The sequence below is a fragment of the Cynocephalus volans genome, chromosome 13, assembly GCF_027409185.1.
Source record: "Cynocephalus volans isolate mCynVol1 chromosome 13, mCynVol1.pri, whole genome shotgun sequence".
Lineage (NCBI taxonomy): Eukaryota > Metazoa > Chordata > Mammalia > Dermoptera > Cynocephalidae > Cynocephalus > Cynocephalus volans.
In genome coordinates, this window is record NC_084472.1 from 69,556,143 (window position 1) to 69,568,977 (window position 12,835).

A 12,835-nucleotide genomic window follows, 5' to 3' on the forward strand; every position below is an offset into this window, starting at 1 on the left:
AGTCAGGCACAGAAAGAGAAATACCACATGTTCTCACTTATTGGAGGGAGCTAAAAATTAATATATAAATTCACACACACACATACACACACACACACACACACAAACCGGGGGGGGGGGGAAGAAGATATAACAACCACAATTATTTGAAGTTGATACAACAAGCAAACAGAAAGGACATTGTTGGGGGGGAGGGGGGGAGGGAGAAGGGAGGGAGGTTTTGGTGATGGGGAGCAATAATCAGCTACAATGTATATCGACAAAATAAAATTTTAAAAAAATATATTAAGCAAAAAAAAAAAAAAAAATGTTCAGTGTCTTAACTATGCTGGTGGAAACCTACACATGTGATAAAATTGTGCAGAACTAAATACACACACACACCAATGAGTACAAGTAAAATTAGCCAACTTTGTGGTAATTTGTATGGCAGGAATGGAAAACCAAACCAATAATTTAGGATTCCACATGAAATTAAGAACAGGCAAAATGAGCTAATCAAAATGAGAACAACAATTGCCTATGTGGGTACATAGGAACTGATTGGTAACGGGCATAAAAGAATGTTCCAGTGTGGTAGAAATATTTTATGTCTTGATAGAGCCTCGAGTTACATAGACATAGCATTTGTCAAAACTTATCAAACTGTACACTTAAGGAAGATCTGTGCATTTCAAGAAATGTAAATTATACCTCAGTAAAAAAAAAATTATATCTGACTATAATTTGAAAGTTGGATTAAATGCTCTGAATATTTTGTAGCTAAATGAGGTCTGGTAGACTAATTTCTCTAAGTCATAATGGAAATTGATAGCAAATTTAAATTCTCTCACTCAATTGTTAATATTTGAGTCATATTTTTGTAGTACAAAATTATTAAAATACAAATGAGAAATAGTTGGCAGTAGGACCAAACACCTGCTTACATTCAAATTATGGTTCTTCACCTTATTGACTCTTGAATTTAGCAAGTTTCTTAGCTTCTCTGAGCTTCAGTTTCTGAATTGACCAAAGGGTATATTAGTGGTGACTTTGCCAATTTATTGTGACGATATGAGAACATACATGAAGCACTTGATACCAACGGTCTTCAAAAAGTTAATGGAAAGATTTGTATTATCTTTTAATTCCATTTTTCTATGAGTTTTTTGAAGTATAGAAGGTGTTCAATGAGCTTGATGGCTCTTTTCATGGCAAATCACAAATATTTTTGATATTATGTTATGACGTACAAAATTAGTCTTAACCTAATAGAAATCTAATGGAAAACTATTGGTGAATAAAAACTCTTAGCACTATGTTTGCTCCTCACCTTAAGATGCCATCCAACAGTGGGGATGTCTTGTGGTCAACTACATATTTCTACCATCAATGAGATTCCTGATCTATCCATTTTGGGGGCTGCAAGTATTAGTGAAGTCACCATGTTAGGTGACAACATGACTCACAGTGTAAGAAATGGAGTAGTTCACATAAACCATGAAACCACAGCTGGGAAGCAACAGCACGCATGCTGGGACTCTGATAGGAGTCAGTTGGATGCCCACTGCTGCTATTAAGCCACTCAATATAAACAGTTGTGCTGAGTGCAGCCAGGGTCTCTTACGTGTGAAAGAAAGGGCCGAACTGTGCTGCTTCAGACTCTGCCCAGATGCAGCACAGCCCAGGGTGGGCCACCCTGCTTCGGGCCCCCAAGAGTGGCCACCCAGCAACCTCATCCTGGAACTGGGCTGCATGTGATGGGAAACCAGGCATCAAGGAGCTGCATCATCTATTTCTCTGCCACAGCTTGGCCATGTCGCCATGTAGCCATCAGATGGGAATATGACTTACTAATTTTAAACAATATTTTATACTTTATCTTAATCGTGTAGAAGTACATGCTCATGTCTAAAACACCTGACTTACTACGATGGACTTGGTCACTTGCCTCCAAGAGGACTGCTGTTTTCACAAATGGCCTGGAGTTTGTAGAAAGTCTGCCGCCCTTGCAAATGCACAGCTGTTCTACATTGAAATTCATTTGCAAACTTCCTGCTTGCTGTGCCCGTGTGGACATTTAATAAATATGCTGAAATGGAGAATTAAAATAAAAGAAGTGCGGTAGAGAATTTTTTTCCTGTATGTGAAACTAGGACTATAAAAGAATAAACAATGGCTATTTCTTGTCACATTAATTATCTGTAGAATGAAGCATTGGCGGCAGATGTGCCTGTGCTTCCGTCTCAGCCTTGAGACTGAGCTCCAAGACTTCAGTCAGGTGTGTGACTCACAGTTAGTGAAAGAAAAGCTGTTCGGGCTACACAAGAGGGGCATAAACATTATGCGTCACTTGGTATCATAATTAACTGCATGCTTCAAATATTTCTATCGTGTCTGCTTTCACAATAGGTAATATAATTTACCATTAATAGGATTAAAATGTCTTTTTTTAAAAAATAAAAAGAGGTAAATACTTCTGCAGTTTAAACTATTTTCTATTTGTTTTGTACTGATACATATTTTACCACAGGCGATATCTTTGTACCCTGCAGAAGAAAATAATGAGGAAAATTGGAGATAATTTATGCAGTCCAGAAGCAAAAGCTTTTCATGATTATTATTTTTGCTTTTGCTCAATAACAAAGCTGCCTCTTTCCATGAAGCATTGGGGGAAAACATGCTGACTTCCTAGCTGTTGTACAATTTTAAAGATCTGAGGTAAAGCCAGGTGGGGAAATAAAAAGTCATTGCATGAAGACAGGAAGTTTACCCTGCAGAATTAATGCCAGCGGTTCAGAAACCTCCAAACAGAAGAGTGCCCATGTTCAAGCTACTTTTCAAAACCGATAATTGAGAGAAAGGAAGGCTTGCATGGGTTTTTTTTTTCAAAGGCCACTCCGTGTTCTATCTCCCGTGCTGTACTCAACACACTGTCGTGCTGGCTGACACGAGCCAGTGCAGGTTAGGGAACTCATTACAGCTCTGAACGTGCGCAGTGATCGAACAGGTCGGAAATTAAAACTTATAACCTGTGGCTTGGTATCTCCCAAGGAGCCAAGTTTTAATTTGAGCATAAAGAATGAGCCATTGTTTAACCAGGCATATGTCTAAATATAAAACACCATGCATCATAATGTACACAAACACCTGATAACTCCTTTGAAGCTTCAGGAATGGTGTGCTTGGCTGTGGGGAGAGCGGAGAGAGTGTTATATTTCAGATCTAGAATGACCATTAGGGATGAGCTACACCAGTATCCTCTTCTTGCAGAAAAGCAACCGAGTCCCAGAAATGTCAGGGGACTTGCTCAAGGTCATTTGGCTGCCGAGTGACAAGCCTGTAGTGTCCACTGCCGTGTGTTTCCCATTCCACGGTGCTGTGTCCAAGTGTCTCTTTGGAAGTGATCTCCTGGCTCCAGTCGTCACGGCCAAGTGGAATTTGGCATCCACCGTTGGTTGTGCTCCCTTCACTGCCGATCCATCTATTGACGTTTCATTAGAGAGCCATGTGCGTTTGCCAAGGATGAATGACTTCATTAGCACTGAGACTAATAAACTTTAAAAAGTTAATAATGTGAATATGTTTGATTTGGAATTATGTGCACAGGCATCAGGAGTCGCACAAAAATGGCTTGCTTCACACGCTCAGCTTTTTCTATGATTTTACTGGTGGGACAGACTCAGATTTTCTGAAAACTCAAAATAACACTCATTCCCAAGAAATGCATGTCACCCTCTCCACCAGTTTTACAGCAGTTTTTCCAATTAGTGCACTTCAAAAACAACTAAAATTAACAACAAAAATAAATAATAACTGCAACAAGATAACGAGTCTTATTTCAACTGCGGTTTTTCTCCCCCCATTGTTTTGGTTTATTTTCTTACTGGTTTCTGCCCCTTATTCTATTGATTGACTTATTTAGTGAGGGAATGCGGAATGCTGGTTGAGTCTTCATCGACGTGGCTCGGTAGAGATTTCCACACTTAGGCACCTTATGATACTGGGATGGTTGAGTCTAGGTGTCAGCCCGACTAGATTAAGGAATACCTAGAAACCTGGTAAAGTATTATTTTGGGGTGTGTCTGTGAAGGTGTTTCCAGAAGAGACTAGCATGTGACCCTGAGTGGACTAAGTGGGAAAGATCCGCCCCAGTATGGGCGAGCACTGTCCAATCTACTGGGGGCCCAGAGAGGACAAAAACGGAGGAAAAGATGAATTTCTGTCTCTGTCTGCTGGAGCTGGGATACTCTCTTCTCTCCTGTGTGTGGACAATGTGAACTCGAGACTCTTCAGCCTTTGGGTTCCAGGACTTACATCAGCAGCACCCATGGTTCTCAGGTCTTCACACTGAGAGTCACACTATTGGTTCCCTGGTTCTTAGGCTTCTGGACTTGGACTGAGCCATGTTACCAGCATCCAGTTTGCAGACACCTATCATGGGACTCCTCAGCCTTCAAATCACGTGAGCCAATTCCCCTAATATATCCCCTCTCATATATCTGTATGTGTATCCTACTGCTTCTGTCTCTCTGGAGAACCCTGACTAATACAAATACTAGCTTGGATTTACTAGAACAGTTTTTCAGGGGTGGGTGGAGATCTCCAAGAGTATATCACACTTTTCTCCACTCCGGTAAACTCTCTGAATGATTTTGCATGTGGATATAGCATTGGGTTAATGAAGCTCATTAACCATTCTGAATCTTCTGCTCCTTGGTGTCAATACCTAGATGTGGGGAACAACCCAGTGAGGAATCTGAGCGAATCTCATGACATTTGGTATAGGGAGAAAAGAGGGGGTTTGGGGTCATGGTACTGTTCTCTCACTGATCCCCAAAGGATAACATGCTTTTATATGTATATATATATATATATATATATATATATATATATATATATATATATATATATATTTTATTTTGTTTATTTATTTACTTATTTTATTGGTTATGAATATTTATGAGATACAAAGCTGACTGTCATCCCTCCGGCCCAAGATGTGAATGCAAGATTCATACTGGCAGCATATCCATTACCACAAATTGCATTTGTACCCCATGTCCCTCACCCTGTTAACCCCAACCTCCCTCCTCCTCCCCTTTTCCCACCCACTCCACTTTGTATCCCTAGGTATACCCTCTCCCTCTGCAAGTAGTGTACACCACTGTGGTCTTTCCTTCCTTCTTTCTTTCTCTCTTAGCTCCCACATATGAATGAGAACATGCAGTATTTGTCCCTCTGTGCTTTGCTTATTTCACTCAACGTAAGTTTCTCCAGGTTCATCCATGTTGTTGCAAATGGGAGAATTTCATTCTTTTTTATGGCTGATATAAAAAGTATATACACCACATTTTCCTTATCCAATCATCCATTAATGGACCTTTAGGTTGGTTCCATGTCTTGGCTATTGTAAAAAGAGCTTCAGTGAACGTGGGAATGCAGGTATCTCTTCAACATGATGATTTCCATTCTTCTGGGTATGTACCTGGCAGTGAGATTGCTAGATCATATGGTAGATTTATCTGTAGTTGTTTGAGAAAACTCAATACTGTTTTCCATAGTGGTTGTACTAATTTACAGTCTCACCAAAAGTGTAGGCTGTTCACACCCTCACCAGCATTTGTTATTCACTGTCTTTTTGATTATAGCCAGTCTAACTGGGGTGAAGTGGTATCTCAATGTAGTTTCAACTTGCATTTCCCTAATGACTAGTGATGTTGAGCATTTTTTCATGTACCTGTTGGCCATTTGTATGTCTTCTTTTGAAAAATGTTTATTCAGCTCCTTTGCCCATTTTTAAATTGGGTTGTCTTTTTTACTGTACAATTGCTTGAGTTCCTTGTATATTACGGATATTAATCCCTTGTTGGATACATAGTTAGCAAAAACTTTGTCTCACTCTGTAGGTTGTCATCTCACTGTGTTGATTGTTTCCTTTTCTGCGCAGAACCTTTTTAGTTTGATAAAGCCTCATTTGTTTATTTTTTCTTTTGTTGCTTGTGCTTTGGAGCTCATGTTCATAAAGTCTGTGCCCAGACCTAGTTGCTGAAGCATTTCACCTGTATTTTCCCTTAGTAATTTTACAGTTTCAGGTCTTATACTTAAATCGTTAATCGATTTTAAGTTGATTTAGTGTATGGTGAGAGGTGCATATCTAGTTTCATTCTTCTGCATATAGATAAACAGTTTTTCCAGCATCATTTGTTGAAGAGGCAGTCTTTTCACCAATGCAGATTTTTGTTGTGTTTGTCCAATATCAGATGGCTGTAAGCCTGAGGGGTGATTTCTGGGTTCTCAGTTCTGCTCTACTGGTGTGAATGTCTATTTTTATACCAATACCATGCTGTTTTGGTTACAATAGCTTTGTAGTATAATTTGAAGTCAGGTAGTGTTATGCATCTGGCTTTATTTATTTTTTTGCTCCGGATTGCTTTGGCTATTCAGGGCCTTTTGTTGTTCCATATGAAAAGTAAGATTGTTTTTTCCATTTCTGCGAAGAATGTCATTGGTATCTTGATAGGAATTGCACTGAATCTGTAAATTGCTTTGGGCAGTATAGACATTTTCACAATGTTAATTCTTCCTATCCAAGAGCATGGAATATCTTTCCATCTTTTTGTGCCTTCTTTAATTTGTTTTGGAAGTGGTCTGTAGTTCTCATTGTAGAGATATTTCACATCCTTGGTTAAATTGATTCCCAGGTATTTTATTTTTTTTTGTGAGAATTGTAAATAGGCTTACTTTCTTTATTTCTCTTTCTGTTAGTTCATTATTTGAGTATATAAATGCAACTGATTTGGGGGCATTTATTTTGTATCCTGCAGCATTATTGAAGTTCTTAACCAGCTCTAGGAGTTTTTTTGATAGAGTCTTTACGTTTTTCTATATATAGTATCATGTCATCTACAAATAGAGAAAGTTTGACTATATCTTTTCCAATCTGGACTTCCTTTATTTCTTTCTCTTGACTGACTGCTCTGGCTGGTATCTCCACTACTATGTTAAATAGAAGTGATGAGAGTAGGCATCCTTGTCTTGTTCCTGTTCTTAAAACTGCCTTCAGTTTTTCCCCATTCAGAATCATACTGGCAGTGGGCTTGTCATAAATGGTTTTTATTGTGTTGAGATACTTTCCTTCTATACTTAATTTTTTGAGAGTCTTTATCAGGAAGGGATGTTGAATTTTGTCAAATGCTTTTTAGCATTTATTGAGATAATCATATGGTCTTTGTCCTTGAGTTTGTTGTTGGGATGTATCACATTTATTGACTTTCATATGTTGAACCATCCTTGCATCCCTGGGATGAATCCCACTTGATCATGGTGTATAATTTTTTTAATGTGCTGCTGCATTCTGGATTGCTGATATTTTGTTGAGGATTTTTGCATCTATGTTCATCAAGGATATTGGCCTGTAATTTTCTTTTTTTATTGTGTCTTTATCTGGTTTTGGTATTAGAGTTATGTTGGCCTCATAGAATGAATTTGGGAGAGTAGCTTCTGTTTCAATTTTTTGGAATAGATTGAGGAGAATTGGTATTAACTCCTCTTTAAAAGTTTGATAGAATTCAGCTGTAAAGCCATCTGGACCTGGAATTTTCTTTGTTGGAAGATTGCTGATTACTGCTGTAATCCTGTTGCTTGTTATTGGTCTGTTCAGGTTTTCTATCTCTTCTTGGTTCAGTCTGGGTAGTTTGTATGTGTCTAGAAACTCATCCATATCTTCCAGATTTTCATATGTGTTGTCATACAGTTGTTTATAGCAGTCTCTAATGATTCTTCATATTTCTGTTGTATCAGTTGTAATGTCTCCCTTTTCGTTTCTAGTTTTTTATTATTTGGATCTTCTCTCTTCTTTTTTTCCCTTAACCTAGCTAATGGCTTGTCTATTTTATTTATCTTCTCGAAACACCAACTTTTTGTTTTGTTGATCTTTTCTATTGTTTTCTGGGTCTCTATTTCATTTAGTTCTGCTCTGATCTTAATTATTTCTTTCCATCTACTATCTTTAGGTTTGGATTGTTGTTGTTTTTCAAGTTCTTGGAGGCATAGTGTTAGATTTATTTGAAAGCATTTTGATGTAAGCATTTATTGCAATAAATTTTCATTTTAGTACTGCTTTTGCAGTGTCCCACTGGTTTTGGTATGATGTATCTTGATTTTCTTTAGTTTCAAGAAATGTTTTGATTTCCTGTTTAATTTCTTCTTGGACCCATAGGTCATTCAGGAGCCTATTGTTTGGTTTCCATGCATTTGTATAGTTTCCAGAGTTTTGCTTATTATTAATTTCCAGTTTTAGTCCATTGTGGTCTGAAAAGATACTTGAAATGATTTCAGTTTTTAAAAATTGGCTGAGACTAAATTTGTGACCTAGTATGTGGTCTACCTTGGAGAATGTTCCATGAACTGATGAGAAGAAAGTATATTCTTTAGTTGGTGGGTGAAATGTTCTCTATATATCTGCTAGGTCCAGTTGGTTTAAGGTGTAGACTAAATCCTGTGTCTTTTTGTTGATTTGTTGCCTGGAAGATCTGTTCCATACTCAGAGAGGGGTGTTCAGATCACCCACTATTAATGTACTAGGGCCTATTTCTTTCTTTAGGTCAGAGTGTTTGCTTTATACATCTGGGTGCTCCAGTATTGGGTGCATATATATTTATGATTGTTATGTTTTCTAGCTGGATAGAACCTTTTATCATTATATAATGGCCTTCTTTGTCTCTTTTTATGTTTTTTGGTTTAAAGTCTTTTTTGTCCGATATGAGAATAGCTACTCATGCTCATTTTTGGTTTCCATTTGCATGGTATATCTTTTTCCATCTCTTCACTTTTAGTCTGTGTGTGTCTCTACAGGTGAGGTGGGTCTCTTGAAGACAGCATATACTTGGGTCTAACATTTTATTTGAATGGGAAGTGTAATCCATTCACATTTAGTGTAGTTACTGACAAGTATTGTTTAATTCCTGCCATTTAATTGCTTTTTGTTTAGATGCATTAAATATCTTTTGATCATTACTTCCTCATTTGTTTCTCTTCTTCAATGTTAGTTGGAGATTTAATGTGCCATGATTTAACTTCTTTCTCTTTCTCATTGGCAGTTTTGTTTTAACAGTGGGTTTTGCTCTTTCTTGTGTATTTGTGATAGTGGTCATCATTATTCAGATTCCAGATGAAGGACTCCCTTGAGAATTTCTTGCAGGGCAGGTTGTGTGGTGGTGAACTCCCACAACTTTTTTTGTCTGGGAAATGCACTATTTCTCCCTCATTTCTGAAGGAGAGCCTTGCTGGGTAGTGAATTATTGGTTGGCAATTTTTTCTTTTAGTATTTTAAATATATCATTCCACTTTCTTCTGGCTTGTAAAGTTTCCATTGAGAAGTCTGCTGTTAGTCTGATAGGGGTACCCCTATAGGGGACTGGATGCTTTTCTCTTGCTGCTTTTAGAATTCTCTGTCCTTAAGCTTTGCATATTTAGCTATAATGTGTCTTGGGTAGAATCTTTTTGTATTGAATCTGTTTGGGGACCTTTGAGCTTCCTGGATCTGAAGGTCTGTATCTCTTGCTACACTTGGGAAGTTTTCTGTTACTATTTCCTTGAATAGGTTTTCAATACATTTCCCTTTCTCCTCCCCTTCTGGAATACCCACAATTTGGATGTTAGAGTGATTGAGGTTGTGTGCTATCTCTCTTAGATTTTCCTCATTATTTTTTATTCTTTTTCTCTTTTTTGTATGTGCCTGGGTTATTTCAACAATACCATCTTCGAGATCTGAAATTCTTTCTTCTGCTTGCTCTACCCTACTTCTCAAGCTCTTTGTTGTGTTTTTCATTTCATTGAGTGAATCTTTCATTTCTAGTTCTGCTACACTCTTTTTTAATGTATTAATCTATTTATAGATTTCCTCCTTCATATTCTAGATATTTTTTCTTATTTTCTTGTGTTCTCTAATTGGGTCTTCTTTTATTTCTTTAAGTTTTCTTAAGATCATTGCTCTGAATTCATTTTCAGACATTTTAAGGATTTCCTGTTCTATGGAGACTGAAGTTTGAGCATTGCTGAATTTCTTCTGTAGTGTCATATCTTCTTGTTTATTTGTAGTTGTAGTATTTTTTCATTGGTGTTTAGTCATTTGGTAGAGGGTTCATTTCTTCTATTACACTGAGGTTGGCTATGAGGATCAAGATTTCTTTCTCTATTTGTAGGCCTTACTTGTGACTCTTCTTCTATCAGTGTAGTTGAATGAGCCATAGGTTACCTGTAGAGTGTCCCTGGCTGCTACTGTGGTGGTGTATGGTTCTTGCTTGAGAGTAGGTGTGGTAGTGGCTATTACACCACCTTGGGTCCTGTTCCAGAATCTGTGACCTTAGAATGAGCTTTGTGACTCACCTCTTGGTGGGGCATGCTGGGGAGACCTAGCATCTCCCTCCAGGTCTGGTGGGGAGGGGCGGAATGAACCACTGCTTGGGTCTCCTTGGCTGGACTCAACTCTTGGCAGGGTGTGCTGTGGGGACCTGACGAGATAACATGCTTTGTTCCTATAAATATAAATATTCCCTGCATCCAGCAATCTACTACAAAATAAGTTTCCCCCCCCTAGGATTGACCTACCCATGGCCACCCTCTATAAATAATGGACCTATTTGTGTTTTCTTTCTGGAATGGCTCTCAGATATTGGGAACCATATACATTTATTTAGAAGGTATTTAACATACTCTTACACTTTTTTTGATAGTCACTTTTCTTAACTGACCCTCAGCTTCAACAGAACATCTCTTGACTATTTAACCATTTGCCAAAATACGGGAAATTAAAGAAGGGGTATTAGGAAGAAAAAGGGACACCCAACAGAGAAACACAGATGATGATGGTTCCAGTGGAGGTGATGGTGCTGGGTGGGAGGTGAAGGGGACAGGCCTCTTGAAAACCTCTAGATTTTCAGTGGATGGAGAAGGAGTGACTCCCCAAGTCCAGGACTGGCTGCACTTGTGGCTGTGCAAAGGCTCTGAATTCAAGTTGAATTCCAGCTTTACCAGTTACCGACAATAGAATAGGAGATATGTTTCTTAACTTCTCTGAGCCCCAGTTAGATCATCTGTGAAAGGAGAAGAATATTAGTGCCTACCTCATGGAGTGGAGCTATGTGGATTAAAAGAGATGTATTGTCTAAAGCACGTGCCAGCAGTGCATGCTTGCCACATGACTTCTGTCATCACTATTTTCATCCTAACTGTCAGGAGCCTCCCGCTGGTCTGCATCCAGAACCCTGCCCTTTGGGTCTTCCAGGACTCCAATTCTGAGCTTAATTTGTGCAAACTACTGTACTTTTCTTTTGCCATTCTCCTGCTAAACACTTTACTTAACTGTCCATTGTGACAGGATAAGGTCCAAATTCACTCACCTGGACTGACAATATATGTGGGAAATACGACACATATGTGTAGCAAGTGCCCTGGGGGCATCATTCCTGCTCATCCATTCATTCTTCTATTCCAGGAGCCTTCAAACAGAGACTGACACTGCTGTGTTTCTTCTACCCTTGGACCAAGGGGTGCCTTTCTGACCCTACTTTCCCCTACTCTGCAAGAAACTCCACTGCAAGTTCAACTGAATCTCCCATTTGCCCCTGCCCTGCCCCAGCCCCCTGCCCCTCTCTGCTCCACTCCTGCCTGCCGTCTGTTGCCTGTGTCTCTCAGCACTGCTTGTCCCTGCTCCCAAGGGGGGTGTGGTGAGAGAGGAGAGGATGAGAGCAGAGGAGGATGACATGTTTGTTTCCTCTTCCTCCTTCCTGGGGGGTTTCTTTGGGCAGCCCTTCCTACTCAGTCTCCATACACCTTGTGGGAACCAGGCTTGGGGAAACCGTTTCCTCCCCACATCCCTCCAACCTTTGTGATAGTAATGGCTCCCAACAGTTCCAAGTCTTCTGATGGTTTCTATTTCCCCCCACACCTCTGTAAGTCATCTCCTGGTTCAGCTGTTCCCATGCTCACTCTTTGGAGTGTGGCCTCTGTTTTCGGACAGATCTTAGATGTGTCCTCACCATCTCAGGGCCCCTCTTGTCCTTCCCTCTTTTCCTGTTTTTTCTCTGACAAAGTTCTCTGGTCATGCCTTCTTTGAGAACTCTCCCTGCCCATGACATGTCATGCTGCTCTGAACCCATGACAGTCACTTCCTGCAGCTCACACCTGCTGTCCGCCAAGGACAGCCTTGGGTCATTGGCTCATACCCTGCATTGTGTTGTTCACTTCTGTGCATCCACATTACTAACTTTGCAACGACAGAGTGAGTGCCTGGAGGCTCACGTCTGTGTCTTCTTGCCATTCATTTGTCCACCCACGTGTCATTATCAGGTGCCATCCAGTAGATACAGCCACAAACAAGACGGCATAGCTTTTACCTGTGGTTTGTGAACTCCAGTGGGAGAAGGGCACTGGATGACCTATGGTAATGCAGAGAGAGGAATGTTTCACCACGACATGAAAGCAGATACAGAAGAGTCCTGAGGGATGAGGAGAATCAGCGTGGTGGTAGAGAGGAGAAAGGAGCCTTCCTGGCAGACTCACTGACTCACGTGAAGGCCAAGGGGGTAAGTGAAAAGATCAGGGAGTTCTCAAGGACCCCAGAGCAGGGTAGAAGGCTGGAGCAAAGTCTGAGTGGAAGCCTGGTGCAGACGATGGAGGGAGAAAGCCAGAGGTGGTGGGTTGACCCTCATAAGCCCAATGAGGGAGGGCAGTGGGGACCATCTGAGAGCTCCGACATGGGAGGGAAGAGAGGATATTTTCATTGGGGGGACAGGTTGGGCTGCTTTGTGGACAATAAAATTTGGGGGCTGAGGGGATAGAGCAGCCCGTGTGA